The sequence below is a fragment of the Nematolebias whitei genome, chromosome 13 (genome assembly GCF_014905685.2).
Source record: "Nematolebias whitei isolate Nwh7 chromosome 13, NemWhi1, whole genome shotgun sequence".
In the NCBI taxonomy this organism is placed as follows: Eukaryota; Metazoa; Chordata; class Actinopteri; order Cyprinodontiformes; family Rivulidae; genus Nematolebias; species Nematolebias whitei.
In genome coordinates, this window is record NC_056510.1 from 46,282,263 (window position 1) to 46,287,326 (window position 5,064).

General features: G+C 44.2%; 1 protein-coding gene across 1 annotated transcript in view; it reads left to right on the forward strand.

The window, feature by feature from the left end:
- The window catches only part of tbx15 (T-box transcription factor 15), an 8,892-nt gene that overhangs the window by 571 nt on the left and 3,257 nt on the right, over positions 1 to 5,064 (forward strand). The window lies entirely within an intron of this gene.

Below are 5,064 nucleotides of genomic sequence, written 5' to 3' on the forward strand. Positions count from 1 at the left end.
ACAATAACTGATTGAACAATAATTGATCCGAACAATAACTGATTGAATAATAACTGATTGAATAATAACTGATTGAACAATAATTGATTGAATGCACGCGTGCAGCTTCAGGTGCGCGTGGACGCACCTGAAGCTGCACGCGGGACTCTCTCTGTCAGTCCATATTAAAATCAATAATAAAAATGCGCGTGATGCTGTGCGTGAGGAGAGAAGAGACAGTTTGATTTAAAAACACTTCATCTTTCACATTTTTATTAAATGTCCCTGCTGCTTGTGCTCGTGCGTGTGCTCAGTGTTTGGAGGTGAAGCACACGTGCACACGCCGCGTGTTTGTCTTTAAGAACTTCATGTTAAATGGATGAGGATGAGGATGTTATCTTCATCTTCATCCATTCTTCTCATGTCTTGACGCACGGCTCATCTCCTGTGCGCGCGCCTCGAGCGGATCAGAAAACTTTCTCCGCGCGTGTTCAGTCGCGTGCACTCAGGTTTATGTCAAGTTGTCGGAGCAGGAACTTCATCAGGATCAGGAGGTGACCTGAGTCTGCGCGTCATGAACCTCCTGCTGGACCCCTGCGGGTCTCTCTGGACCCCTGCGGGTCTCACTGGACCCCTGCGGGTCTCTCTGGACCCCTGCGGGTCTCTCTGGACCCCTGCGGGTCTCACTGGACCCCTGCGGGTCTCTCTGGACCCCTGCGGGTCTCTCTGCTTGAGTCGGGTTCCTGCTCGGGTCCTGAATCCTCGCTGCGGGTCAGGACTCTTTGGACCTGCAGCTGCAGAGCAGGAAGACACGAGGACACGTTTCTGAGTCTCGAAGAGACCAGAGCAGGTGAGGCCCTGGGGCAGGACAGGGTCCGGGACCCCCCACACCCTGAGCAGCTTCATCTCACTCTAAATGTTCAACAAGCGAATCAAACAGGCGTGTGCGCAAGAGCGGGACAGGTGTCACGCGCTGGTTGAGATTCACACGCACTCCACGACTTTCAGTGAAAACTCGTTCTTTCCATGTGCAACCTTTAAAATGCTCCGGCTGGATTTTCATTTACGTTAAAAGATTTAAACGCGCAAAGTTTTCAAATCAAATGAGGAGACTGTCTGGAAACGGACACGCGCGTGGAAACTCTCAAATCCGAAAATGACTTAGTTTGTTCAAAGATCTTTACAGACAGAAAAAGAATACGTTAGAAAATTAAAAGATCAAATCAGAAAAAAATAAATCATATAAAATTGATTAAAATTAAAATCAGATTAAAATAAAAAAATCAAATCAGATTTAAAAAAATCAAATCAGATAAAAATAAAAATATCAAATCAGAAAATAATAAATCAGATAAAAATAAAAATCAGATTACAATTAAAATCAGATTAAAATAAAAAAATCAAATCAGATTAAAAAAATCAAATCAGATAAAAATAAAAATATCAAATCAGATTAAAAAAATCAAATCAGATTAAAATAAAAATATCAAATCAGAAAATAATAAATCATATAAAAATAAAAATCAGATTAAAATTAAAATCAGATTAAAATAAAAATATCAAAACAAAAAAATCATATAAAAATAAAAATCAGATTAAAGTAAAAATAAAAATATCAAATCAGATAAAAATAAAAATCAGAAAATAATAAATCATATAAAAATAAAAATCAGATTCAAATTAAAATCAGATTCAAATAAAAATAAAAATATCAAATCAGATCAAACTAAAACTCAGACTCATCAGGAGCCAACTGGTTTAAATAATGTCTGAGCTGATCTGAACCAGAGCAGAGTCCGTGTGTGTGTGTGTGTGTGTGTGCGCGCGCTGCGTTCTCCTCAGTAAATGTTGGACAGACTTTCACACGTTAAAGCTTTGTGTTTGTTTAACAGAGAGGGACTCGGGAGTAAATAAATAATGAAAGCGGTCACAGCAGAATAAATGTAGATTTTAGAAACAATGTGCGGAGGAGCGTTTGAAACTTAGTCTCTACATGAAACAACAAAATGTTTTCTCGTGTGTCGAGTATGAAAAAGTTTCGTCTGGGTCCAGTTACTCAACAAATCTGAGCATAAGTCCATGAAACACACGAGCTCTTCATGGACGCAGCATCTTCGGCCTCTTTCAGGCCCTTCGGCTGTTTCTTCTCAAACTGTTTCACTTTAAGGAAATTATGAAAAATGTGAATTTTATTTCCTACTTGATGAATTTTGTTCTTTTGGCTGCTCTTCTTGATTTTTCACGGAGTTTCTTTAATGAACTAATTTTGGTCATTAAAAAGTCACGAGACAGCGCACGTGTGCACGTTTAATGAGCTACTGAAGATGCAGCAGCACCCCATCTTTAAAGTGTGCACGTTATTTTAATTATTGGTTTACGTTAAGCTGTGCTTTGTTAGAATTACTTCAATAAAAGTCTCCATCCCTCCATCCATCCATCCCTCCCTCCATCCATCCATCCATCCATCCATCCAGCCATCCAGCCATCCAGCCATAATCCATCCATCCATCCAGCCAGCCATCCATCCATCCGTCCATCCATCCATCCATCCATCCATCCATCCATCCATCCATCCATCCATCCATCCATCCATCCAGCCATCCAGCCATAATCCATCCATCCATCCAGCCAGCCATCCATCCATCCAGCCATCATCCAGCCATCATCCATCCATCCATCCATCTTTATCCACACTTCTTCCTTGTCAGGTCACTGTGTCCACGTCACACAGATAAATAATATCTCAAGATATTTCGGACAGAAAGTCTCATACGGGTCGACCTTTGATGAAAAAAAGAGAAAATTAGAAATAAATCCACAAATATTAACCAGCACAGGTGTGTGTGTGTGTGTGTGTGTGTGTGACCCTGCAGAGCTCGTTCAGGCTTGTTTGATATAACTGTGTTTAATTTGTGCGACAAGTTTTCACATTGGATTAAATTCAAGCGTTGACTCTGAGTCAGTTCACGTGCACTTTATTACAGCTGTGACATCACTTTCCTGCTCTTCATTTTTAATTGTTTCTTCTGCGTCAGCGTTCATCGCTCACTGACACTGTGGCCTCCCCTGCACTCTCGTGCACATCTTTTGTTTGAAAGTGTGCAGCCCAGACATGAGCCACAAAAATCCAGATCATCTATAAAGTTCATTTATCAAACTTTTTTCAGTTTTCCAGTTTAAATGTGAGATAAACCAGCAGCATGCTGGTCTGATGGAAACACTGAACAGGTGACAACATGTCTGCACATGTATGTACACACATGTTGAGTTTCTTGATCAAATGTAAATGATGACTTGCAGCCTGTCGGTCAGTCTTTTCTTCAACATGACATGGAGTTCTCACAGTGACGTCTGTCTGAGCTTTACTTTACACTCAGACTTTCTGTCTGTCCTGCAGGTGGTGCAGCAGCGTCCACTCTCTCTGCACTTTAAACATTCAATGTAAAGATTCTGTCTCCAGATAAACTCCGTCCTCGTCGCCTTGGAGCTTTACAGAAAAAGCTTCTGCACGCTGGGATTAAATGTTACCAGTTTGTCCCATTTTGTCCCGGTTTGTCCCGGTTTGTCCCGGTTTGTCCTGTCCACACAAGCCTTCATTGTGCACGTGCAGATATCTGGTTGGCGCAGCAGGTTGTGATGAGACGAGCTCTGTTGCGTCCTTCCTGTCTGATGGCTCGGCTGTGCACGTCATGTGAAGCGTCTTGTAGCAGTGAGGGAGCGGCTGAGCTCTGTCCTCTGCAGACACACTCTGGACCTCTCAAGAAGATGATGAAGGACAGTCTCTGGCTCTCTGGGACATTACACCTCTCAGCACTCCTCCTCGTCTCACCCATCGTCCTCTCCTCCCTCTTTGGCTCAGCCTGCTCTGCAACGGTTTGGCCCAAGACCCGGTCCAGTTTTCACAGCAGAGCTACGCTTACATCCCTGTTCCCTTGAACTGTGCAGAGGCTCCAGTTGGAGCTGCAGCCAAGAATCCAACATTAGATCCTGGTTTGGTCTTTGTCAGGACGGACCTGGTGGACGGACCTGGTGGACGGACCTGGTGGACGGACCTGGTGGACTTTCACGTGCAGCTTTTAAACAAGACAGAGTGTGAGCAGATCATCTGAGGCCAAACATTTGTCATGAATCATCTTGATGCTGAAGGTTTTGAATTGAAATGAGACACAGAATGAAGACAAGCCTGTGCTTGGAGGAGGCACACCTTCACTCCTTCACTCCTTCACTCCTTCACTCCTTCACTCTTTCACTCCTCTGATGTTTCAGTCTGAATCAGTTTACTTCTTTACAGCCTGAAACGAGACCAAACATGGAACTGAAACCAGTTCACCTGCTGAGCCTTTAATCCAATACTGCTCCTTCAGATGCTGCAGGACGGATGGATGGATGGATGGATGGACGGACGGACGGATGGACAGATGGATGGATGGATGGATGGATGGATGGATGGATGGATGGATGGATGGACGGACGGACGGACGGACGGACGGATGGACGGATGGATGGATGGATGGATGGACAGACGGACAGACGGATGGATGGATGAATGGATGGATGGATGGATGGACGGATGGATGGATGGATGGATGGACGGATGGATGGATAGATGGATGGATAGATGATGGATGGATGGATGGATAGATGATGGATGGATGGACGGATGGACGGATGGATGGATGGATGGATGGATAGATGGATGGATGGATGGATGGACAGATGGATGGATGGATGAATGGATGGATGGATGGACGGATGGATGGACGGATGGATGGACGGATGGATGGACGGATGGATGATGGACGGATGGATGGATGGATGGATGGATGGAAGAATGGATGGATGGATGGACAGATGGATGGATGGATGGATGGTGGTCCTGTTGAACGTAAACCAGCTGCTTCATCTTGTTTCCTTGAGTGTTTTGGATCAACTTGTTCAAGATTTCAATCGTCCATCATTAAACAGGGGCGGAGCCTCCGGGTTCAACTGTCCATCATTAAACAGGGGCGGAGCGTCCGGGTTCAACTGTCCATCATTAAACAGGGGCGGAGCCTCCGGGTTCAACTGTCCATCATTAAACAGGGG